A 13,173-nucleotide genomic window follows, 5' to 3' on the forward strand; every position below is an offset into this window, starting at 1 on the left:
CTTTGGATGCTGAATTTACTGAAACATAGAAATACAAATAAAACAAGAATTGACAAATTCGCCTTGTTCCTGACCAAGCAAGGTTAGAATATGCAGTATGGCTTGGCACTGTATACAAAATGAATCTTTCTTCTTTCCTGCTGAATTAAACTCACCAACCCAGTCACAGATACAGTGGTGGAACTTGCAGGGTGTTCCTCACAGAGGTGCAGTCTACAGTGGTCAGAGCTTACCTCAGGCAGGAGAGTGTCTGGCCTGCAGGCAGGCAGGTAGGTCCCATAAAAGAGATCCAAAAGAAGTCACAACGTGATTCTTTTCAAAGTCTCTAATTTGTCTTATGGAGGGCAGTGCATCAGAGGTAAAGAGAAAGGCAAAAGTTCTTGACTCAATATTTGAAATAGAGCAGAAATATGGGTCAGTGACATTGCTGGGGGAAAAAAAAAATACAGCTCCTTCCTACATTGCCCAGGATTAAATAAAACGGCAGGCATGGTATGGGAGAGTGAGAAAAGCCTTGGATTTGGAACGAGATGAGACTAAAGTTGAATCCTACTTCTATCATTTACCGGCTTTGGATCAATCACTTTATCTCTGTGTGGCTTATATTCTCTTTCTTCCCCCTAAAGAACCGAGGGTGCTGAGATTCCTAGGTCTGTGGTTGAGTTGAGATGCTGTGTGGTTGAGAGTCCTGGCTCTGGAGCAGGAAGGACCTAATTTGGTGAATCCTGCTTTCAGTGTTTTCTGAGCACCAAATTTTACATTTGCAAAATAGAGAATATGTGGGAAGAACTTAAGGCGTAATAACTGCTAAATAAATAATTGTCACCAAAAACACCAAAGAACTGCTGTTTAATCTTACTTAATCATTGCCAAGTTATGGAGTTTAGAGGGTGTGATATTGTGATTTGTAATAAGAAATGTATATTTGGTCTCTTTCTAGCACAGAGCACTTAAAACCCTTGAGATTTCTTAAGTGATGAGAGTGATAAATGTATCTTTTGTTAAGCTAATGAGGTGACATTTGGGATGCCCCTAGATCACCTAAGGTTGGGGGTCGGTCACCAGAGGAACCAACCCTCTGTTTAGCAGGTTGGAACTTTCAGTCCCATTCTCCTAACCTCTGGGGAGGGGAGAGGGGCTGGAGGTTGAATCAATCGCCAATGACCAATGATTAATCAATCATGCCATGTCATGTAATTAAAGCCTCCATAAAACCCCCAAAAAACAGAGTTCAAAGACCTTCTGGGTTGGTGAACACATGGAGATGCAGGGAGAGTGGCACACCTGGAAGGAAGCGTCGTTTCTACAAGGCCATTACACACTCTATTAGCAAAGGAAGTCACAAAAACTTGACCAGATTCAAGGTCAGGAACCAAAGACTCTACCTGGGGGAGTGGCAAGGGTCTAGAAGAGCATGAAAATACTGTTACAACCATTTTTGGAAAATACACTGTGCCATACATGCATATCAGAAGACAAGGGCACTATCATTCTTTCAGGTAGTTGTTCAAGCCCCAAATCAAAATATTATCCTGGGTCTCTGTCTCTTATTTTCACAATCACATTCAATTAATCAGAAAATCCTGTCAACTCCAAACACATTACAGACCTGTCTTCATCTTTAGGACAACCATCCTAGTTCAAGCTGCCATTATGTCCCTCCCTAGATAGCTTTAGTAGCTTCCATCTCCCCTTCTTTTGTTCCTACATTCCATCCTTCGTAAAGCAGCCAGGATAATCATTTCAAGACATGATTCAGATTATATCCCTCCCTGCTGCCAAAATCTCCAATGACAAAGTGGATCACAGTCTAGTGATAAATGGAGCAATTCACCAGGAAGATATAAAAATTCTAAATGTCAATGAATCTAATATCATCAGCACAAAACATGGAAAGCAAATACTGACAAAATTGATTTCACAATTCTATGCTTACAAATGGAGAATTTTTTCATAACCCTTTCAGTAATTCACAGATTGGGCAGAGGGCAAGTATTAATGGCACTTGCCTGAATGGGTTACAGGTAGGCTGAGATGCTCATCCTCCTAGCCAGATGGGCTGTCTCACCTGAACTGTTATAAGTATTTGTAAGCATATTGAAAAAGACCGGGAAGCACTGCCTTAGACCACCTCTCAAACAATGACATGTACCAGAATGTTCACTACAATATTTTGGGAGAGTGAACATTTTGAAATAACTAATCTATCCATTGGCAGTAGAATGGAAAAAAAAAATGTTGTATGTCTACACAATGGATTACATATGTATATTAACATAGATAAATCTTATAAATATAACATTGAGAAAGAAACAGTTGCAGGAAACATGCAATATGATGTTATATATGAAAATGTTAAAAATTCACCACACAATATTGTAATTATTCAAGGATTCATACATATGCTTTAAAAATATAAAGAAAAAAATAAAGACAAGCGTGACAGTAAAAGTCACCAAATTCATGCTAGGAATTATGTATTAGAAGGCTGGAAGTAGAGATGAGAGGAAGAAAATTGTAGTAATGAGATCATGAGGGAAATAAAATGGATTTAGATTATTTTTTAATGTTTTATCTCTTAAGGGGCAATGGTACATAGGTTCTTATTTTACTGTTATTTTTACATATGAAAAATAAAAAGAAAGGAAAGTTTTAGCTCAGAGCTTATAAGCTTTTATAAAAGCACATGCACATATACACAAGCATACATGCATACCTCTTTAGTGGTTTCCCATCAAACTCTTTACTCTGGTTTCCAAAGCACACATTATATGACCTCCGACTTCCTTTCAGACTCAGTATCATATCACTCTCCCCATGCCAGCTTATTCAGGTGCTCTAATAGGTCAACTTCATTCCTGCCTTTGAACATACTTGCTTTCCCTGGTAACTGTCTGCCTGATACCTTACCATTTAGAATTCAGCTTCAATGTCACCTAATTAAACAGCCTCCCTTGAACACGCAAGCCTCCCCTGAACACCCTTGAACACCAAGCTTACCCAAGCTAAGGTAGTTGCTGCCATTCTCATCACTTTACCCTAGTTTACTTCTCCTCATAGTCTATATATTTACTGGAAATGTTTTACTTATTTGATTCCTTCTTGCTTTAACTCCCCTTGTCTAGAACATGAGTTCTATGAGAGCAGGGACCTTATCTGCTTGCATCCAACTGGTCTCCAAGTACCTGGAAGAGGTCTCAGCCATTGAAAGCAAACAATAAGTGAGTATTGAACTGCTAAATGAATGAAGGTTAGAAAACCACAGGGAAAAAATTCAGCGTGCTAGTATTATGTAGTTAGTGTTAGTTTCATATTAAGAAAATTGAAATATTATTTTATTTTAAATTTTAAAAAAGTTTAAATTCTAGTTGACTGTCTTGGCACTGAGATTTTATAAAAAGTGGCTTTAGTTCTGTGAACTTTTATATGTAAATTTGTTGACTTAAAAGACATAGCAGCATGATAAATATGATTAATACTGCTGTATGTTATATATGATTGTTAAGAGAGTAAATCCTAAGAGTTCTCATCACAAGGAAGAGATTTTTTTAATTTTTATTTTATATCTGTATGAGATGGTGAATGTTCACTAAACTTAGTGTGATAATCATTTCATGATGGATGTAAGGCAGATCATTATGCTGTGCACGTTAAACTTATATAATACTGTATGCCAATTATATATCAATAAAACTGGAAGGAAAAAAATTTTAATTTTAACCTGTTTTCAGTATTCACACCATTGTTAATGATATCGATATATATATAAATGCAAATGTTGAGAGACAATGAAAATAAGTAATGATGTTAATGACATTTGAAGTCAAAATTCTCAGTCTATATTCTCAAATTTTTCATTTTATCCTACCAGAAAGTAGGTAAGCTTTCAAAGACTACTGGGGCCATGCCAAAACAACACAAGGGCCATATTAAAAAGTTTGTCACTGGGGTAAATTGTATCCAAATATGGGACACTTTTAGTAAAAGTAAGAATAATAACTGAGCTATACTGAAATACATCTAATATATCAAAATTCATGAGTTCATAATGATACTAAGAAGAAAAAAATCAGCTGTTACCTTTGGAAATGTTACAGCCATATTATGAAAACTGGAAAATAAAGGGAAAGACGAACATTTAATCTGTCCTTCTTGTATGAAACATATTTTAGAGCAACTAAATACTTAATAAAGGAAAATTTTTCTTTCCACGTAAAAAAAAAAAAAAAAAAAGACGCACAAAATAATAGTTGTGAGTTTCAGTTTTACTCAGGGTCTTACTGAGGACTACAACCTGGGAGACAGCCACTCGGTTACCTCTGAGGAAACTGCTCTAAAGAGGCAGCGAAAAAGTCCTTTTATATATGATTTTTGGCTAAGGAGTACATGCATTCAAGCATACATCTTAGTGAAACTTACTGCTAATCACAAAGAACAGATATCTCAAGTTAACGCTTTTAGTGCTTTCCTAGGAATGGGAAGATGCAAGAATCTGGGTTTATTAAAACTGTTCCTGAGATACACCTCTAACCAGCTAAGGGGCTGCTTAGTCAAGGCACAGTGTGCCCCATCCTGTTCTTCATCCTGAACCTCCCCCCTCAGGCAACTGCAGTGGCTTATGACTTAACCCTAGTAGAACTGGGGGGTTCTTTGTCCTTCTTTGTTCACACATTATATAAGGCACTCAACCAGGGCCATCCCAGTCCCCAACCGAGATACATGCACATTGTCCTCGAGAAACACTCATTAGAAAACTATCTGGTACTCAGACCATCCACCCTCTTTATCTTTGGGGAATGTGCCTCTGGTTACTTTTATTTCTCAATGTTTAACAAAGGTAACTCCTACATGAAATATGGAGGTTTTACCTTCAGGAAGGATTCTGTGCTGTAAAATTTGGGGTCCTTAATCTCTACAAAAACACAGACCTACAAGGAGAAAGTAAATGTGTATTACAACTGTATTCCTCTGCCTCCAAGCCACACTTGCAGCCAAGTCATCTAAGAATGATGGTTTATTTTATCCTCAAAACTGTGTTGAAGATTGGATGATCCTACATCCTGAGAGAACGAGAGACACTATCCTATAATAAGTTTTTAGTTAAATAATTTCTCCCTAAAAGCTAACCTCAGTCTTTCAAGTTAGTATTACTCAGCCTCTGTGGACAAACTTCCTGGGTTTAGAAATTGCTCTTCCTATTAGTAGCCGTGTGAGTTTAAGCAAGTTCCTTAACCTCTCTGTGCAAAATGGAGATAGTAATGCTAGTATCCACACCACAGGATTATTATGAAGATTAAAAGAACTACTGTATATAGAGCACTTAGATCAGTGCCCAGAGTACAGTAAATACCACGTAAATGTCAGCAATAAACATTCTTCTCCTATTAACTTTGGGACATTGGCTTTGACCTTTGTGGTAATAAGCAAGAGTTGGTCACCTTCACTCACAGTTTACGTAAGATTCTAAACAACTTGACTAAATCTCTTCTGGCTTTTCTGTTGGTGAACTTGTGGAGATGTGGGGAGAGTGGCATTCTCTGAAAGAGTATAGAAGCTCTGTGTCCTTTCCCCACACCTTGCCTTAGGTATCTCTTTTATCTGGCTGTTCCTGAGTTATATCCTTTTATAATAAACCAGTAATCTAGTGAGTAAATGGGTTTTCTGAGTTCAATGAGCTGCCCTAGCAAATTAATTGAACCCTAGGAGAAGATCATGGAAACTTCTGATTTATAGCCAGTTGGTCAGAAGCACAGGTAATAGCCTGGACTTGCAACTGGGGTCTGAAGTGGGGGGAGGTGGGCAGTCTTGTAGGACTGAACTCTTAACCTGTGGAATCTGAGGCTGTCTACAAGTAGATAATGTGTCAGAACTGTGTTGAATTATACGACACTCAGCTGGTGTCCTGAGAATTGCTTGGTGGTGTGGGAATGCCCACCCACCCCCCTACACACACACACACACACACTGAAATTGGGTCCAGAAAACCGGAAAAACCGCCTTAGGGTATTTCTTCATGGTGTCAACAATAATACTTGAGCACTAACTGTGACTGCATACTTTGTGGTAAAGAATTCCTTTTATATAACTTTTCCAGTGCATCTTCAGTTACTTCAACTAGGGTGGCTAGGGGTACTATACATCTGGTTCTAAACTACCTCTCTACTCTCTCCCCTTCTCACTTCTCCCCTTATACTCTGTGCAATTGAACTGTCCTCGGAAAATAATGTTTCCAGATCATGGGAATTCCCTAATAAAGTTGTATTGAACTGAATTGAAATGCTGAAATGATTATGATATCATACAATTGGGTTTTATTATATAAGCCCAACCACTTCTTTTTTTTTGGTTTTTTTTTTTTTTTTTTTTTTTTACTAATAAGTCCATCATTTTATTGCTTTTTATTTTATTTTTTTTATGTTTGGCCGCACCTCGTGGCTTGCGGGCGGGCTCTTAGTTCCCTGACCGGGGATCAAACCTGCATTCTCCGCAGTAAAAGTACACAGTCCTAACCACTGGACCGCCAGGGAATTCCCTAAGCCCAACCACCTCTGATCTCTGAATCTTTACTAAGCTTTCCCTTTAATTCCAAAGCATTTTTATCTCTAAAACCAGATATGGATGGCAGTTGGAATAGAGAAATTTCTTATGGCTCTGTCCTATTATCATGCATTCTCAAGTTTTTGCAGTTTTAATTAATTACTCACATACTAAACAGTGAACCTTTATTTTGTGCCAGCCTTCAGGTGTACCAGTTCGGAAAGAAAAGTCTTCTCTCTCCTGAGGTTATTTCAAAATCTAGTGGAAGAGACAGATATATGAAGAGAGAGAGAGTGAAAAGAAGATTTTAATGTAGGAAAATAAGTGCTATGGCAGAGATAAACGTAAGGAGTTCATACATCGAGTTCAGAGATCCAGAGGAGGGGCAACTAATCCAGTTTTGGGTTAAAGTAAGATTCGGCTGCCACAGAATACAGAAAGCTTCCCAGTAAAGGTGACACATGCTGAATGTCAAGGATATGGGTAGAAGTAGTCCATACCAACAGAGGTAACATTTCAGACAAGATGAGTTATATGTGAGAAGGCAACTCACTTGGGATCTGCAATAGTTGAAGGATGGATCATTCTATTTCCCTTTTCCAAAGGAGAAAAAAATAGCTCATTATCCATGACAGAGAAGTAACATTCTGAAAATCCATCTGGTTCAAATGCCTAGATTAACAAGCGAACCATAGCCAGTCCCAGAGAAAGAAACTGATTTGCCATTGGAATGCCCCACTTGGTTCCCTACCCAGACTTCCAAACAGAAGCCATTTAACTTCCTCCAACAGGAGACATTCAGTGAGATGATCTGGCTTCACTTCCTTTCCAGGGATAACTTCAGGACCTGGCGTAAGAGGAGCCTGGAAGTTCTGCAGTAAGTCGATTTGGCTGATGGTTCTGTGTAATCAGGTCATTAAGCTTTAGTAACCGGACTCTTACCACAAACCCAGGACCATGCCTCAGGCTCAATTTATAGTGCAGCTTTCCTTCATTCAATTGTTTATTCCACAAATATTTTTTGTCACCATTGATATGCCAGGTACTCTAGTAGGCATGATTGCTACAGTGATAACTAAGTTTTGTTCCCTCTCATTTAGGAAATCACAGTCTCTCTTTGATTCCTCTGAACCTGATGCCTTGTCTTAGTTTCCTAGGCAGTTTCTCTGCAAACTTTTCCAGGCTCTGTTGAGACCTTCTTGAGCTCTCAAATGCCATTCTAGGATTGTGGTTCCTATGGCTAGATCTCTTCGACCTTCTGCCAGCACTCTAACATTGCATTTCACCCATTTATTGCTGATCTTTTCTCTAAGCAATCTGAATTTCCTCTTTTTGTATTTATCCCAGAGGACTTGTCTAGCTTTCAAGTCATGGTCCTCTTCAGGTTATCCCCTCCTACCACAGATCAATACCTGGTCTTGGGGCTCAAGGTCATTGGGTGAGTTAATGAAGATTTGGCATTATTATTTCATTTAACATCTATTTACTGAGCACCTGGTGTGTGACAGGTGTTTGTTACATGCAAACTTCAGTTTCTCCAGATGGAATATTAACATCTGTCCCTTGGGTTGTTATAAGAATTAAATAAGATTATATACTCCTGTTAGGTCAGGTCCCCTAGAAGCAGAGCCTGAGACAGGGATTCATATACAAGTGATTGATTGATGGAGTGCTCTCTGGTAAGAGAATGAAGAAAGCAGGATAGAGAAGGGAAAGGAGCTATACAGAAAGTAGTTTCAGATGAGGTCTAACTATGGCCTAATCTTTTAAGGAGATCAAGAGCATAAACTGCACCACAAAATCCGTCTTGGACTCTTTCCTCAAGTCAGGACTTGAAGGCGAGTGGTGATGGGGGAGATCATAACCTCAGGATCTCCAAGAAGTAGCTGCAGGTAGAGAAAGCTGTAGGTGAAAGCTATGAGCTGAAACACCCACAACACCTGGGGGATGGGTACACCAATCCAACAGGTAAAAGGGATCCCAGGGAACCTGGGTAGGGTACCAACATGATTTGTGATAATAATCTTACAGTGGAGACAGAGAAGGAAACAGGTTATTGTAAATTGGTGGAACTGATAGACATAAGCATAAAAGTGGGAGCTTTCAATGCTATCTGCCAACCAAAGGCGAAGAGCGGCTTCTTGGAGGATGATGTAACTGAATGGAGCTTTGAAGGATAAACAGGAGGTAGCGAGGCAAAATCAAGTGCCACATGTGGTCCTTAAAGGTTTTGACCAAAACCATCATCCAAAATTGACTCCTTTATTTCATAGCCCTACCTGACAGCGAGACAGGTTTCTGTTGTTAAAAATCCAGAACTTGCCTTCCGAGTGTCATTAGGGTGCAGCATGACAAATCAAGATTTGATGTTGTGAAACCAGGGTGAAGTTCACTTCTTCCCAGGCAGTCATCCAAACACTCTGTTCATGCTAACACTCTTCCAGCAGGGCCCAAGAAGGGCATACCACAAATGCGTAGATTGATATCAGCATGTGCTGGGAACAGCTCCAAGCTCAGCTTTCAGCAGTTTGTAAAGATGTCCACGAGGCACAAAGCAAAAGATATAGATTGGCTTGACCCTGGAAGAGGGAACAAACATACTGTTCTTGTAGGGTGTTGCCATTTGATTTTGTTTAGGGGCCTCTTGGGCAAATGCAAGGACTGAGAGCATCTCATGATTCAAAAGGTGGGAATCAGAGTGAGGATATCTTTTTAAAACCCCAGCTATTCTATGGATAAATTTATGGCACTTTAAAAATGAGAGCAAGAAGCAGAGAGATTAAGCTCAATCATCAATGCTTCCGACTGGGGAAAAGGCATTGATTCACCCATGAGATTGCTAATAGCAGGTGTCTTGTGTGACTTATGCCAGCAAACAAAGTTGTTTGGGCCCTAATCCTTTTCCATCTGTTCCATAACAGGGAGAGGAAACAGGAGAGGTTGTGAATAATTCTAGAACTTCAGGATCCTTTTCACCCTGGAATGTGGAAGTCCCACTTCCCCCTCACTGACTTGGTGATCTCTCGAAGATGGTGGGGCTTTCTGGGGAGGCAGGTTACTCCTCAGATGTGGATTCTTTCTCATCTCCTGTGATCTATGCTGATGAAGCTTCCCAGATTTGAAAGGAGACAGGGGGGTGCTAAGCATTGCTCTCAGTAGGGACATAATGGAAAAATCCTTCTGTTCCTCCTTTCCTCTGCTTACATGGAGTTGTGCCCAGGTTTCCTCCTGAAAGAAGCTTCCTGTACCAGCCTGGGCAGAAGTTTTGGGAAGAGCAGAGCTGGAGGACTGCGGCAGAGAGAACAGTAACTTCAGCACACCTACTCTATAGGCATTTTCCGAGTACATTAGTATTTGCCAGACCTGGTGCTTTTTCATGAGTCTGAACTTCCAAGCATATTCCAGAACTTGGGAAGGGACCATTGGTTAAAAATCCATTTTAAAAAAGTATTTTGACTGCTTACACTGTGCCCGCTATTAGCTGAGAAGGGGCTCTAGAAGATTAGGTCTTCTTGATGGCAAAGATTGGCGAAGGTAGTAGGAAGAATACCAAACCCAAATCCATAGTAGGTGTCCAAAGCCCATAGCACTTCCTCTGCCCGCGATCTGCCCATGGATATAAACTGCCTATGAGTCCCTAGGTGGGTTGTTCAACTTCTCTGACCATCAGTTTCTTCACTTGTAGGACAAAGATAATGATATTTGTGCTTCCACCTCTACAAGATTGCTGTATCATATTAGACAACTTTGAAAGTGTGACATAAATGTTGTTTTATTCTTATTATTATGCAAAAAACCATACAAAATACAAGGAGACATATATAGACATACATATTCTAAGTGGTACTTGGTTCTTCAGCAGGTAGGTTACTATGAACTGAGCTCCTGGGGTACTATTTGAGCTGATCCTTGAAGAAGAGAGAGACTGCCAGCAGGTAAAGATAAGAGATAAATGTAGCTCAAGTGAAAGGAAGTATGCGTGTTAGTTTCCTAGGCTGCCTTCTAAAAAAAGTACCACAAAATGAGTGGCTGAAAACAATAGTGATTTATTTGCCCACATTTCAGGAGCTTCCATGTCCCAAACCAAGGCACCAGCCAAACCATGCTGACTCAAGGTTTTAGTTGAGTTGCTGGCAATTCTTGACCATCCTCGGCTTGTAGATGCCGCACTCCGGTCTTTGCCTCCACCAACACGTGGTGTTTCCTTGTGCATCTGTGTTCAAATTTCCCTCATCTTATAAGAGCGCCAGTCATTGGATCAGGGGCCACCCTAATCTTGTATGACCTTATCTTAACTTATTTACATCTCCAAAGACCCTAAGTAAGGTCACATTCATAGGTATCAGAGGTTAGGATTTGAACATATTTGGCAGGGGGCACAACTCAACTTGCAACATTATGTGAACAGAATTCAAAAAGAGGGAGGCACAAGATGCATTCAGAGGAACAGTGAGTAAATTAGGAAAAGAGCAGAAAATGTGTCGAATGAGTGCGGAGCGACAATTCCAGAACTGAATTGCAGTCAACAAACAAGTACCACGCTAGGAGCTGGGAGCATCAAGATGAATAAGACCACATCCTTAGAGACATTTTATGTAGCATGGAACACCTTCCTATATAGAGATAACTATACTCCAGGTGGTCAGGGCTCTCATGGATTGTGACACAGGAGATATATGCTCTGGGAACACAGATTATGCCTCTTCTCTCTTACTCATGACTGAATGTCTAGAACCTAGTTTCTGATACACAGTGGGCACTAAATAAATACTGTTGAATAAATGAATGGACATCTGCTTTTATAGATGAAGAAACCAATTAAGAGAGTAACTTGTTGAAGGAAGCAGATAATGATAGTAAAGCTGGCATAAAACCTGGCCTAATTGGCTTCAGAATCCATGTTCTATTGACTATTTTGCTGTCTGTTTGAATACCTTCTTAGTTCAGGAAAGTTTATCGGCCTGGCCATTGTTGTCTATTTTCCACTGTATGTTGAGGTCAGATAATACATGGTATCTTGACTTCCTGAGACCAAAGGCTAGGTTGTTCATCAGGCATGCCATTTGACAGAGCAGTGGCCTTGATCTGGCTCCACTCCCTCAAATGACATGCTCACTTTCTCCCACAGATGTTAGGCAGAGCCTAGAGGACACAGTGACATTTGGCATCTGCAAAAGGCCATTGTAATTCCTCCGTCACAGGCACTGTCTTTCATCCTTTTAATATCCATTCAGAATAGTGCCACATCCTGACCCTGTGCCGCTGGAGATAAACAGTGTTCAGCAAGATAGGTTTGCCCCCAGGTATTCATTACTGAGTTGGGAGATAAAATGGAATTCAGGTTCATTAGGTAACAAAATCTCAGGATCACAAAGAAACTTAAAGTTCATCTGATTTTATCTGTTTTAAACAATGCTTGAAGCACCACTCCCCCATTACCACTGAACAAACACACGCACATGCACACAGACACAGACAGACAGGCACACACACACACACAAATACACATAGGACTGTCTGCAAGACTCTTCCAAATACTTAGCCCACAGACATAACCACACACAGAATCTTGGCCTTTTCCCTTTGAAGACAAGAATAGAATTCTTTTTGACCTAATAAGAGTAGTTATTATTAGGAGGGAAATTTAATATTCCCCCCAAAAATTTGAACAATAGGCAGATTTACCCAGATTTAGCAGAGGCAGCCAGGAAAAAGAAAAAGGCAAAAAAAACAACAGAGCTTGTTCAGCATAGATAGTAAAAGAGACAAATTAAGAAGAAAGAAATGGTCATTACTTCCAAATACTAAAGAGACATCAAATAAGATTAGGAAGAAAAAGAGAAGAAGAGGAAGGAAGATGTTAGTGTGAATAAACACTCATCCGAACCTGCTCCTTCCTTGGTGAACCTCGTCTTAGCTAATGGTGACTCCATTTAACCCGAGCTCATGCCCCCAGTTAGGAAATCATCCATAACTCCTGTATTTTCCTTACATCTGTAATGCGACCAGTCAGGAAATCTTGTTTTCTCTAACTTCAATATACCGTACACTCATCACCCAAACCCCTCTCGCCACCCACACGGCCACAATCCTCCCCAGACTCCCCATCTTCTCCTTCCTAGACCATGTAGCTGTCTCCCCACTGGGCTCTAGCCTTCCGTTCTGACTCAGCTGCAGCCTGTTTTATACAGCACAGCCAAGCCAGTCCTTGAAAACGTAGATGTTAATATATCACACCTTTACTCAGAACTCCCAACAGTTTTCCAGCACAATTAGAACCGGGTCCATCATTCAAGGCAAGGCCGACAAGACTCCATAATGTGCTCTGGCCCTTGTGTTCCCCCCATTCCGCTTTCCTCCCTGGTCCCCCTGCACCGCCCACTGTGGCTTCCACCACTGAACACACTGCTCTCACCCTCCTCCATCGCGACCCTGGGGCTTGTGTTGTCCATGCTAAATCACACCTCTCCCACGTATCCAAATGGTTCACTCCCACACTGTGTTCAGATCTTAATAATCATGTCATCGCAAACCTCCCCTAAGCACTGAAAAAAGAAAAAATAAGAGCGTCTTTCCCCCATCATTCTCTATTTCCTTATTTTGCTTTATCTTTCATCATAGCACTGATCAGTACCT

General features: G+C 40.3%; 1 long non-coding RNA gene across 2 annotated transcripts in view; it reads left to right on the forward strand.

Annotated features, from left to right (window-relative positions):
• The first annotated feature begins 2,893 nt into the window (after positions 1 to 2,893).
• Positions 2,894 to 13,173, forward strand: part of LOC118883217 — a 34,799-nt gene continuing 24,519 nt past the window's right edge. For both annotated transcript variants that reach the window (XR_005016970.1, XR_005016971.1), the window contains exon 1: positions 2,894 to 3,221. This is a non-coding gene — a long non-coding RNA (uncharacterized LOC118883217). The remainder of the gene's footprint in view (positions 3,222 to 13,173) is intronic.

This window comes from Balaenoptera musculus, chromosome 17, assembly GCF_009873245.2.
Source record: "Balaenoptera musculus isolate JJ_BM4_2016_0621 chromosome 17, mBalMus1.pri.v3, whole genome shotgun sequence".
In the NCBI taxonomy this organism is placed as follows: domain Eukaryota; kingdom Metazoa; phylum Chordata; class Mammalia; order Artiodactyla; family Balaenopteridae; genus Balaenoptera; species Balaenoptera musculus.